Source organism: Haliotis cracherodii, unplaced genomic scaffold (assembly GCF_022045235.1).
Source record: "Haliotis cracherodii isolate W230 unplaced genomic scaffold, xgHalCrac1.p SCAF_8, whole genome shotgun sequence".
NCBI classification, from domain to species: domain Eukaryota; kingdom Metazoa; phylum Mollusca; class Gastropoda; order Lepetellida; family Haliotidae; genus Haliotis; species Haliotis cracherodii.
Genome location: NW_027266341.1, coordinates 30,441,658 through 30,456,360, shown reverse-complemented (window position 1 = coordinate 30,456,360; position 14,703 = coordinate 30,441,658).

The window sequence follows — 14,703 nt, the reverse complement described above, 5'->3', positions numbered from 1 at the left end:
TCTTTCTGTAGTATATGTGTAGGATCATTGCTTCTTGCATTGTATCTGTGTAGTATCATCTGTTTCTGTAGTATATGTGTAGTATCATCTGTTTCTGTAGTATATGTGTAGTATCATTTGTTTCTATAGTATATCTGTAGTATCATTTGTTTCTATAGTATATGTGTAGCATCATTTGATTATGTAATATATGTGTAGTACCATTGCTTCTTACATAGTATCTGTGTAGTATCATTTGTGTCTGTAGTATTTGTGTAGTATCATTGCTTCTACATAGTATCTGTGTAATATCATCTCTTTCTGTAGTATATGTGTAGTATCATGTGTTTCGATAGTATATGTGTAGTATCATTTGTTTCTATGGTATATTATGATATTTGTGTCTGTAGTGTATGTTGAGTATCTTTTGTTTCTATTGTATATGTGAAATATTATTGTGTAATATCATTTGTTTCTATCGTATATATATATGTATATGTATATATATATATATATATATATATATATATATATACACATACATACAGAGAGAGAGAGAGAGAGAGAGAGAGAGAGAGAGAGAGAGAGAGAGAGAGATTCTTTATTTCCACCAGAAGTTTATCCGAAGATTATACATAATTAATCAAACGTATTCACACAAATTCATATTACCTGTACATCTATACAATATCAAACAGTAGCACCAGTGTCATGCCATTCACACAGTACAAAAGGTTAGATCAGATGACATAATCAAGGTAAGGCTTTAGTGTAAGTACATAAGCAGAACATATCAGTATAACAGATTGTTACTTTATCAATACATTGTGAGTGAGTATCAGCACCATAGAAAAATAACAAGATATCTTCGTACGTATGATATCATTTGTTTCTATAGTATATATGTGATATTAGTTTCTGTAGTATATGTGGAGTATCATTTGTTTCTACAGTATATGTGGAGTATCATTTGTTTCTACAGTACACGTGGAGTATCATTTGTTTCTGTAGTATATGTGCGATATCATTTGTTTCTATAGTATATGTGTTTTATTTGTTTCTGTGGTATATGTGGAGTATCATTTGTTTCTGTAGTATCTGTAGAGTATCATTTGTTTCTATAGTATATCTGTGATATCATTTGTTTCTGTAGTATATGCGGAGTATCATTTGTTTCTGTAGTATATGTGAAGTATCATTTGTTTCTGTAATATATGCGGAGTATCATTTGTTTCTGCAGTATATGTGGAGTATCATCTGTTTCTGTAGTATATGTGTAGTATCATCTGTTTCTATAGTATATGTGAAGTATCATTTGTTTCTGTAATATATGCGGAGTATCATTTGTTTCTGCAGTATATGTGGAGTATCATCTGTTTCTGTAGTATATGTGAAGTATCAATTGTTTCTGTAATATATGCGGAGTATCATTTGTTTCTGCAGTATATGTGGAGTATCATCTGTTTCTGTAGTATATGTGAAGTATCATTTGTTTCTGTAATATATGCGGAGTATCATTTGTTTCTGCAGTATATGTGGAGTATCATCTGTTTCTGTAGTATATGTGAAGTATCATTTGTTTCTGTAATATATGCGGAGTATCATTTGTTTCTGCAGTATATGTGGAGTATCATCTGTTTCTGTAGTATATGTGAAGTATCATTTGTTTCTGTTATATATGTGAAGTATCATTTGTTTCTATAATATATGTGTAGTACAATCTGTTTCTGTAGTATATGTGGAGTATCAGTAGTTTCTGTAGTATATATGGAGTATCATTTGTGTCCATAGTATATGTCTGTAGTATGTAGTGTATGTGTAATATCATTTGTTTCTATGGTCCATTTGTAGTATCCTTTGTTTCTATTGCCTATGTGTAATATCATTCGTTTCTATAGTATATGTGTAGTACCATCTGTTTCTGTAGTATATGTGTAGTATCCTTTGTTTCTATTGCCTATGTGTAATATCATTCGTTTCTATAGTATATGTGTAGTACAATCTGTTTCTGTAGTATATGTGGAGTATCATTTGTTTCTATTGCCTATGTGTAATATCATTTGTTTCTATAGTCCATGTGTGGTACCCTTTGTTTCTATTGCCTATGTGTAATATCATTTGTTTCTATAGTATATGAGTAATATTATTTGTTTCTTTAGTATATGTTTTAGATAATTATTTTCTATAGTGTGTGTAATATCAATTGCTTCTGTTCTATATGTGTAATATCATCTGTTTTCATATTATATATGTGTAAGACAATTGTTTCAGTAGTATATCATGGTTTATGTGTAATATAATGTGTTTCTATAGCATATGTGTAGTATCATTTGTATATGGTATACGTGTAATGTCATTTGTTTCTATGGTATATGTGTAATATAATTTGTTGCTGTAGTATATGTGTGATCTAATTTGTTTCTCTAGGATATGTGCAATATCCTTTGTTTCTATAGTTAATTGTTTATCATTCGTTTCCATGGTATATGTGGATTATATCTGTGTGTAATATCATTTCTTTCTGTAGTACATATGTGTAGGACAATTTTTTCTTATATATATGTGTAAAATCATTTGTTTCTATAGCATATGTGTGTTATCATTTGTGTCTATGGTATATGAGCAATATCATTTGTGTCTATGGTATATGTGTAATATCATTTGTTTCTATGGTATATGTGTATTATCATTTGTTTCTATGGTATATGTGCAATATCATTTGTTTCTATGGTATATGTGTAATATCATTTGTTTCTATAATATGTATGTGTGGTATCTTTCTGAAATATGTATGGATGACGATTTTGTTCTTACATAATATCGGTGTTGTATCATTAATTTCTTCAATATATATGCAGTATCATTTGTTTTTGCACATGTAATCTATGTTGTATCATTTGTTGTTTTACATATTATCTGGGTTGTATCATTTGTTTTTTACATGGAATCTATGTTGAATCATTTGTTGTTTTACATGTGATCTATGTTGTATCATGTTTTACATGTAATCTATGTTGTATCATTTGTTGTTTTACATAGTATCTGTGTTGTATCATTTTTACATGTAATCTATGTATTATCATTTGTTGCTTTACATATCATCTGTGTTGTATCATTTGTTTTTTACATGGAATCTATGTTGAATCATTTGTTGTTTTACATAGTATCTGTGTTGTATCATTTGTTTTTTTACATGTAATCTATGTTGTATCATTTGTTGTTTTACATAGTATCTGTGTTGTATCATTTGTTTTTTTTACATGTAATCTATGTTGTATCATTTATTGTTTTACATAGTATCTGTGTTGTATCATTTGTTTTTTTACATGTAATCTATGTTGTATCATTTGTTGTTATGATATATGTGTAGCATCATTTGTTTCTTTGATAGTTAATGTGTTGTACCATTCGTGTCTGTAGTATCTATGTATGATTAGTTTCTATGATATGTGTGTGGTAGCATTCGTGTCTTACACAGTATCCGTATTGTATCATTTGTGTCCAAGTTATCTTGTCGTTTTATCTGTTTCTGTAGTATCATTGTTGTATCATATGTTTCTACTATATGTGTACTATCATTGCTTTCTCGCATATTAGTTTTGAAGAGTCCTTTGTGCCTCCTGGAAATGTGTAGGAAAATACTTCTTGCCACTTATCTATGTCGCATGGTTCTTAAATATTATCATAATTCTTTACGTGTGTATCCACAGTATTTGTATGGTGGCATTGATGTTTTATCTCATCATATTTTTTTTACTCAAAAACTGGTATAAGTGTGAATTTAGTGTTTCAAAGTAAGAAAAAAGGAAAAAAAACATAATTATGTATTCATATAATATCCCCACGTGTTACATCATCCATAGAATCGCAAAAGTGCTTCGTTCAACAGCCTTGTTTATGCAAAAACCAAGGAAGTGGCACGTTAACATTAAACATCATACAGCTAAGGGAGCTGTGAGTTCTACTTTTGATGTATTTGTGGGATTACTGATTCAAAACTTGTCAAAAATGAAATATAATGTCAAGTGCAGTTTACTGAGAAAACAATATGTAAAATACTTGACATTGTCATAGATAATACCTGTGTGAAAGTTTGAGATAAAGAATTATGGCAAGGACAAGCATCTCACATAGGCTCCCCTCCTTGCTGATCTGTTTTGGGATGGCAAAGTCAAAACACGGCAATTTGGCCTTCGGGCATATCGATGACCGCATATCTGACACTAGCTTAAAAGTTGTTTTATCAGGGTTACAACAATCAAGGCATCATCATTTAGGTGCTTCTTACATACTAAATGTGGTGTATCGTACAGATGCTTCTTACATACTAAATGTGGTGTATCGTACAGATGCTTCTTACATACTAAATGTGGTGTATCGTACAGATGCTTCTTACATACCAAATGTGGTGTATCGTACAGATGCTTCTTACATACCAAATGTGGTGTATCGTACAGATGCTTCTTACATACTAAATGTGGTGTATCGTACAGATGCTTCTTACATACTAAATGTGGTGTATCGTACAGATGCTTCTTACATACTAAATGTGGTGTATCGTACAGATGCTTCTTACATACTAAATGTGGTGTATCGTACAGATGCTTCTTACATACCAAATGTGGTGTATCGTACAGATGCTTCTTACATACTAAATGTGGTGTATCGTACAGATGCTTCTTACATACTAAATGTGGTGTATCGTACAGATGCTTCTTATATACTAAATGTGGTGTATCAAACATATGCTTCTTACATATTAAATGTCATGTATCAAACAGATGCTTCTAAATAGAAACAGACTATATGTTGAGAGTCATACATTTGTTTCTTACAGACTATATGTTTTGAGTGATACATTTATTTCTTACAGACTATATGTTTTGAGTTATACATTTATTTCTTACAGACTATATGTTGGGAGTTATACATTTATTTCTTACAGACTATATGTTGAGAGTTATACGTTTATTTCTTACAGACTATATGTTGAGAGTTATACATTTATTTCTTACGGACTATATGTTGAATATCATCAATGATGCGTTGCTTACAAAGTGTCAATACACGGACGCAAATCCTACTTACATTTCTTAGTTTAAGTAATGTTTCTGCTTAATTGATCATGTATCTGTGTGGTACGTGTATACGTCTTTCTTTTACATTCAATTAATGTAGGCACATGTAGACGTCTCTATGTTACGCTTATGCTGCAATGCAGCAATATCAAGTATGTATTTATATCCACATTATGATACTGTAGTGACATGCTGTAGAACGCTGATAAGCTTTTACCACAACATATTCATATTCAATTTGGCCTAGAGAGACGTTAGCCTAGTGTTACCATGAATTCAGTGTTTCAATGCATTCAATGGATTTAGTGTTTCCATGCATTCCTTCTTTCTGGTTGTGTCTGTTAGGTAACGCGGTTCTATTTGGTTTCTTTCCTATTTTATATTTCTTCCGCGATGAATACAATACATATATTAGCAATCGTTAATTTGTCATGTTATTTAAACGTGCGCGTTGGTATTTGTAGTACGTGTTTTCAAATGGAACACGGTTCTTCTCAAACAAATTGCAATTCACAAACCATTTCCTAAACATAGGCGTGCAGCTTGGAACGTTAAAGTACAAGCCTCTGATCTGGGGTTTATGTCGGTGACGATCGATCCCTGAGCGTAAGAAGGGACCGCGAGGTAGCGACCGATTCTACCGGTACACCTACTTCAGTGAGTGTCCGCCAGATAGATGCCCCATATGTTCTGATAATGGTAATAGCATAGCGCAATCAATAGCATAAGGAGACATGTCACTACTCTCCAACTGATTATAAGAAGCATTGAAACATTATACATAATATACATTTCTTTGGAACGGCTTTGCATTAGGGACCTAATTATTGTAGACTGTTTTGAATGCGGAATTGTATTAAAGTGGTCGAGTTTCAATTTGTTTCTATATCCATGGGAAAAGTATATATCAGAACCAAGAAGCTGACAAAACCGAAGGGGCAAGAAATGTTGGAATAGAAGCGATTTGAAAAGATAAATATAGTTTTTGATAAAAGTGAGTGAGTGAGTGAGTTGGGTTTAACGCCGCTTTTAACAGCATTCCAGTTTCATCGCGGCGTGTCAGCTTAATGTGGGAGGAAAGCCCGAAGTGATGCAGGTCTCAGACGTTTACCACTTCGGTGAAACCCACGAGCACGGGTATTGATAAAAGTGGGTTGAATCCATTATGAAAACATTTTTTTATGATAGTTACTGAGATTTAGTATGAAAAAAAGAAAGAAAATATTTTAGTTTGTGGAAGTGAGGAGGATGCATGTTGGAAAGATAATGACCTTTCTTTACATTGAGTGGGATGTTAAATGGGATGCAGTACGTAGAGATAGCTACAGTTTTTGAGGTAGTGAGTTGGATGCATTGTGTGGAGATAGTTTCATTTTTTTTGTTCTAGAGTGTGGGATGCATGGGTGTAAAGAAAGATTTTTGCGATAGTAAGTAATATAAAGTGAATGAGTGAGTGAGTTAAGTTGTGCGTCGATGCAACGTTGTATCCGTATTGTAACACGGCGAGACAACAGGGCTGGGTTTTACACATTCTGCTTATCGGCAGGTATTTGTTTTGACAACTCAGGCGAAACATGTACATGCAAACGGAACCTTGACCTTTCTTTTGGAACGTTTTTTTCGAGAATGAAGGCTAGCAATTTATAAACGGAGAGTATACATTTGTGATGGGAGTGTATAGATATTAAATTGAAGCAAAGATGTAATTTTTATAAAAGTGGAAACGTTTCTGATCGAGTTGAAGTTTAATATGTGACATTTTAATGTCTGTGTGGCCAGAATCTAGCATAAGTGATTGTTTTGCCTCACTGAATGTCAATATAGTGGTTTAATTTATGGGTTTGTAGGATGTGAAATGATCTTTAATCTTTAACACATACTTTTTTGCCGTGATATAACTGTATTACTGTTCAAAGCGGTGTTAAACCCAACCCACTCACCTTTTGCTTCTGTTTGTAGCATTCAAACCAGTGTCTCCGATCCTGACCTCATGATCTATTTCAGTCAGCTCTAGCAACAAGCATAGTTTGCTGAGGACCAGTATCATAACATGAAATCCTCGAGGGATAAAAAAAACATAAACAAAAAAACATCATGACCATAAGATGATGAATAATTATAATAGTATTAATCAAACAACAATTAACCTCAAAACTGTTCTCTGTGTCATCCAACGTAGATAGAGTTAATTTGATATAACTCTCAGCTTCATCGTGTAAACGATATTCTCTTATATGACTGGGGAGAATCTAAGTGAAGCGTATTGATCAGTTATCGCAATAAACAATACTCAGAAACTGCTGAGTGCGGCGCTAAACAATAGACAAACAAACACTGGATCTACACCTGACATGTGCTCTGAACTGTGTACCAAAGTCCTTCCTTGCAAGAAACATTTATAAGAGAGCACGTGTGTTGCCTTACGTTTGAGATCATTTCATCGTTGATGTGTAGAAATGCGTTTCCTTATTATTTAATTAACGCTGCACACAGAAATATTCCATCTGTATGGCGGCTGTCTGTGAATTATCGAGTCTGGACCAGATAATCCAGTGATTGACATCATTAGCATCGATCTACGCAATTGGGATTCGATGACATGCATCAATCATGTCAGCGAGCCTGACTACCCGATCCCCTCTCACGACAAAAATGAGTTGCTGAAGTCAATATTCTTATCCGAATCTTTACGAAGGTTTGGATAATGGGAATTGTTCTCGTAAGACAAGCCGTGAAAACAGACGGATGTACCAACTGGTCGGTGATTTCAAACCAAAGGCTATCTCCCATAAGCGGTAGCGAATACTATGACTTGTGTTGATAAACCAACTTCTGGAAAAAAACATTCTTTTATCCGTGTCAAGTGTCATATTGATGAGAAAAGTTGTAAAATGTTGAGATTAGGAGTGTTCAGTAAAAGTGTTATTCTATCGAGGTACGTTTTGGTTCAGGAGAAGTGTCATATTGTTCAGTAACGCGTTATAATGTATTGATACTGTTTGGTTCAGGAAAAGTGTTAAAATGTTAAAATGCAGATACATGTATATGGTTTGGTCAGTAAAAGTGTTATGTTGTAGAGATACGATTTGTCCAGTAGAAGTGTTATATTGTAGAAATACGGTTTGTTCAGTAAAAGCGTTATATTGTAGAGATACGGTTTGTTCAGTAAAGGTGTTATTGTGTCGAGATAAGGTTTGTTCAGTAAAAGTGTTATATTGTAGAGATACGGTTTGTTCAGTAAAAGTGTTATATTGTAGAGATACGGTTTGTTCAGCAAAGGTGTTATATTGTAGAGATACGGTTTGTTCAGTAAAGGTGTTATATTCTAGAGATACGGTTTGTCCACGAAAAGTGTTATATTCTAGAGATATGGTTTGTTCAGTGATGTGTGATACTGTAGAGATACGGTTTGTTCAGTAAAGGTGTTATATTGTAGAGATACGGTTTGTTCAGTAAAGGTGTTATATTCTAGAGATACGGTTTGTCCACGAAAAGTGTCATATTGTAGAGATACGGTTTGTTCAGTAAAGGTGTTATATTCTAGAGATACGGTTTGTCCACGAAAAGTGTTATATTGTAGAGATACGGTTTGTTCAGTAAAGGTGTTATATTCTAGAGATACGGTTTGTCCACGAAAAGTGTTATATTCTAGAGATACGGTTTGTCCACGAAAAGTGTTATATTCTAGAGATACGGTTTGTCCACGAAAAGTGTTATATTGTAGAGATACGGTTTGTTCAGTAAAGGTGTTATATTCTAGAGATACGGTTTGTCCACGAAAAGTGTTATATTCTAGAGATACGGTTTGTCCACGAAAAGTGTTATATTGTAGAGATACGGTTTGTTCAGCAATGTGTGATACTGTGGAGATGCGGTTTCTTTAGTATGGTTTATGTTTTGTAGAGAAATGGTTTGTTCAGTAATGTGTCATAATGTAGAATTACGGGTTGTTTCAGTGGATGATTTTCAATGTGGACACACGGCGTGTTGTCAGTGACTCAGATATCTTACTGACTTTGCTTGAAACACGTTAAATGTGCAGTGAAACAATATGTTAGAGGATGGAGAACTTGCACCTTAAGCACGGGTCTCCGACATGACGAGCTACTCCCATTCACTAAGTTAGCGCGCTTTGGAAATGTTGTTGCCAATCACTGGCCGGTAGTTATTCAGCGTCCGGAATGTCTGCACAATGCCAAGTCTGACACTTTGTGGGCCTTGTGAATGGCATGTACGTGTCACAAAGACATCCATCCACGTCATGGTGGAACGATTATACACTCAGTTAGCAGGGTCAATCAATCAATCTTTATATCTAAACACCGAGAAGGTCATATGCCTATAGTTCATCTGTACAATAGAATATACATCAATAGCCATGGTAACTGTTAAATATCATCACGTCGTTGAGTATGTGCATGTTTTCATGGCATGGAAAATGAACATTGACACATTTAAATTGTAACAGTATTTTTGTCTTCAATAGTAAGTACAATTAGAACAAGTAAGGATCATTAAAAAAATAATATCATTAATGAATTGTTTTCTTGTGTCAACATAGAATGATAAACAAGTAAAAAGTGATATTCATATTCTTTATTATTAAAATGACACAGTTAACAGATTCTGTTTTCTCTTGAATTCTGCAGTGTCTCCCTGATTCAATAAGGAAATCTAAATCGGGCTAACCCCACTCGGAATTGAAACAAATAGTTAAACATTCAATTGAAACAAATAGTGCTCTATATTTAAGTTGTTTTGTTAACCGAATAGTGTTTCATTAACACGCGCACAGTCAACCGTCAACAGCCACATGTTCAACCAGTTGTGTAACCCGTTAAGAAAATCATGGAATTGGCGAACTCTGGAATCCCAATTCAACTTGAATTCAAGGCAGTATTGGCCACTAGGACACAAGCTTATTGCCAGAGTGGACCACAGTCGGGTAGCAGTGCGTGACCAGGGTCCCGGTCACGTTCGCGGCGTTACGACCTATTGTAACTACATAGTTCACCATAGTCTTACGAATGGCTTAGAGCTACGAACGCTTTGGGACTCTGGGCCCAGTTTGATTGCATTCGTCATGAACAGATGGCAAGGATCGTTACTCATGATTTCAACCATTTGTTTGATTTCCCTGTATCCAGTCGGGCGTTATAACAAATAGTTTTGGAATTGGGGTCGTACCGGAAGTACCCAGATGAATCCCTTGAAATAGGTCAAAATACTCGTTTCCTGTTTGCAGTCACAGAGGTGATACCCTGAGGATCTCAAAAATGTATTTGAAATTTGGGTGTTTTTTCGCGCACACGTCCGACAGCCTAAACGTATGCACGTGGACCTTTTTTCACTCTTTGCCCCATTTCCCCCTGGCCTTCTGTGTCTGTATTGCGATTGCTGCCCAGGGTCTGCTCTTTCCGCAGATATCATACTGTTCGGGGTTTTCCGCATTGGTCTTGAAGTTTAAGGGGTTACTGATAGACAGTTAAAATCATTGATATTTTAGATTTTTCAAATTTCAAATGGGTACAAAGTAATTATTTTGGTGGTTTTGATTTGCTTTAGTGATATTGTTAATACACCTTTCTAAGAGCGTTCCATATATCTTTAACACAAGGTATGGTTCCAAAAGGAGTCACTTGACCAACCCCTAATTCATTATGGTTGGAAACTACGTTTGAAGCCCATTTGAACGGTTAGGGGATATGTGATTATTTGCTGCCGTCGTGATGCAGTAGAAATATTGCTGACTGCGGATTAAAACAACTTTCATTCACTTGATGAACAATCCAGAAGAGTATTCAATGGGAGTAATAGTCAATTGTTTATATAATGCCGTAGTTGCTGTGCTGCGTCAGGCAACAAACAAACAAACACTTACTTTTTTATAAATTGTATGAATCGCGGGTGTTACCGGTAGAGCTGCCCATGACTTACCCATTTCGCGAAGACCTAGCGCCATCACTGATTTTCAGTGATCCATTCATATAATTTTCACCACTATTTTGCCTTTTACGCCGGATAATGGAAACTAATTATTATCGAGCGTTAATGTTTTCTATTTACTCTTGTGTGAGTATGCATTAGTACAAATAAAGAAAATATAGTAATAATACAAATCAGCATGAATACAAATGGCACACAAACATACAGATACGGTTGTTTATTTGTTGTACTTTATTTATTGCCTACCAACTGTGTTGATAAATAAATAAAAAAGGCGCTTTTATGTATGCAATATTTTCCCTCGCTATATTGGAAAACATATTTCTCTTTAACCGATGACAATTCAAACAAATCCTATTTTTGAAAAATGTGAATATATATAACCTAATTTGTCATAGAAATATAATAACACAGAGAGCATTTATATATCTAATGAATGCATAAATACCTTTGAATCATAAATGTTACCACAATGGCAGTGAATTATTTCATTGGAAATAATAACAAAATCAGGAAAAACATTTGTATGCATGCAATGCTGTGCACGCGTTTAACGACTGGGCTATAAATCTTAGTACCTTTCCAATAACACATTAATATGTTGACGTAATCCATCAATAAAAATGAACATGAAAGAATACGAAGCTTTTCTATTCTGTTCAATGACATCACTTATCCTATTTTCTATGACTAAACGTTCAAATGTCGCCTGTCAAGATCTATTCTGTCATTACAGTTAAAACAATTTCGTCATCATTGTGAAAACTCATTCAATGCCCTTTTCCACTGATGCCTTTCTCGACCATCAAGCAAATTTGACAAGTTGTAGCTCCTTTTAATACGTTTTACAGTTAGCGTGGCGAAAACAAAGTCCTTTTCAATTTGCAGTCGTAACCTAAAGCAATGCTAACTGATAAAAACAGCTCACAATTACATTTTTCACATCTTCAACGACGTTGCTGTCACACCTGGAAATGGCGGTATGATTGTCGCGGATTAAGAACTTTAAATCTCGTCATAACTGGTATTAAACGAGATAACGCGAGAGTGATTTACGGAGAGAGCGGTCACTGTGCTGAGGCTCGCCTCGGGTTTTACATAAATATCACTCAGTAATGACCCGCCATCATAAGAGGCCTTTATTCCAACCCTGAGAAAGATGAACAATTACTGCTTCTAATGAACCCCGAAAACCTTTCCCAAAGGAAACCTCGTTGGATTATTTTTCTATATTTTCGATTTAAAGCAGATTTGGATAAATTCTGTAGTTTTTCCGTCTCGCTACTTTCATTTTCTCCTTGACTTATTTTGTCTAATACCAACCCCATCTCCTGGGCGGCATAATGTGACTATGTAGGAGGGATTTGTGAGGATGAGAGCGTTAAGCCACCTTGGTTTCTGGCTAGGCGTCAGTTCGGACAACAATCAAGTCAAGGCGGTCGTCTTTGATCCGCCAGTATTCGGATGTCGCAAATAGCTCGATTTTTTAACCACATTTGTCTGCCGAGGCCCTAAGAGTTGCGATAATAAAGAAGTTATTAACTCCACACTGGTTCTAATGGCCGACGTCCTATACTCTGATGATAGGCAGGGGACGAAACGGTAAACAGCAGCTGACTGTCGTCACCATGCCATCATAGAATAGGCTATTGACAAGCTTAATATGGATCAGGGTAAACTGATGTCTGCGACTCTTCTTATAGATCGTGCATGTTCTGTGAGGTAAACGGAATATTGTTGCGATGAATGGCAAGTGGTTTGGTGTCATGACGATGTTTGTTTGTTTGTTTGTTTGTTGTTTGATGCCGCACTCAGCAATATTCCAGCTGTATGAAGGCGGCTTGAAAATAATCGAATCTGGACCAGGCAATCCAGTAATGGACATCATGAGAATCGATAAACGTATTCGCGATTTGACATGCATCAACCAAGTCAATGAGCCAGACCACCCGACCCCGTTAGTCGCCTCCGACGATAAGCATGGGTTGCTGAAGATCCATTCTAAGCGGAGAGGGTTTAAAATGAGGATCGGTTGGTTATGGTTTGTTGTGTGCCTTCGTGCCCCGACGGTGCTACGTTGCTCATAATATCAACCAATGGTTTGTGAGTGAGTGAGTGAGTGAGTTGGGTTTAACGCCGCTTTTAACAGTATTCCAGTTATATCGCGGTGTGTCAGCTTAATGTGAAAGGAAAGCCCGAAGTGATGCAGGTCACAGACGTTTACCACTCCGGTGAAACCCACGAGCACGGGTATGGTGCAGACAAACCTAGAAACATAATCGAGGCGAACCGGGATTAGAACCGACAATCATAGGTTTCTGGTGTGCCTAAGGGACGCAACTCTGCACAGCGAATTGCTAAGACGACTGGGCCACCCGTGCCCCCCCAATGGTTTGTGTGATCTTCACTCAATTACCAACAGGCCGATGTCATACAAGGAGAGGAATGGTGTTACGGTGTAAAAAAAACTTCACTAACTCATCATGAAATATCAGCAGTTGATGGCTAGTTCTAGTCCGGAAGCGGGCATGGGTGGCCCAGTCGTCTAGGGCACCGCTATTCGCTGTGCAGAGTTGCGTCCCTTGGGCACGCCAGAAACCTATGATTGTGGGTTCGAATCCAGGTTCGCCCCGATTATGTTTCTAGGTTTGTCAGCACCATACCCGTGCTCGTGGGTTTCACCGAAGTGGTAAACGTTTGAGACCTGCATCACTTCGGGCTTTCCTCCCACATTAAGCTGACACGCCGCGATATAACTGGAATATACTGTTAACACTGCGTGGATCAATGCCGGTGATATCTTGTGGAGACGCGATTATTGACGGACCCCCGTCATATAACTGGAACATTGCTGCGTGCGGCGTTAAACAACAAACAAACAAAACAAAGTACATATGACCCTCACTGTCTACAGAGTTATCACCCTTGCGAAAATACAGCGTATTAACCGTTTGACTGACAATACATAGCACATACACCCTTAGACACCCTGTTTAGTTTAATAGTTTCAGTTTGGAATGTGTTGCTATTTATTATATTAGACAAGGTAAAACAATGATAAGTGATTTTGGTCCCACTGGAAATGCCAAATTTCAAAGTGACTTTGGACAAGCCTTGTTCTTTCCAGTAAGTTTGGAATTCTGATATAATCAAGTACATTAATATAGCTACATGAGCGAAAAGTCCCTTTACCAGTGAGGATGTTTATACCATGTGCATGATCTGTCGTTATCAACATATTCAAGGAAAATCAGCTTTGGTCAACGACGTATGTCCAAATATGAGAAATAATTATAACGTGCCTTCTTTAACCTCATTTTTTACCTTTACCTTATGAAGTCCTTATTTTACCTCCTCTTAACGCCAGTTTACCTCGCAAGTGTTGAAAAGAACAAATTCTATCCTCATTCACACTAATACTGATGACTTTCATAGCCATTTCCAAAAGTGTTGTTTATTTCTGAAAGTATTCAGATCCTGTGGGTATTACCCTTCGTCTTGGTCTCCAAGGTTGTTGTTTTTATCAAATATTATTAACGCATACTCAGCTGTTATGATAACTACATTTATACGATTGATGCGTGCCAAGAAAGCCATATTTATAATTTAACGAGCGTCTATCTTAATGGACACTATCGGAGTCGACTAAAAGGGAAAATAGCAGTATGTTTGCTTTCCCAAGAGAAAATTGGCCTTTAAA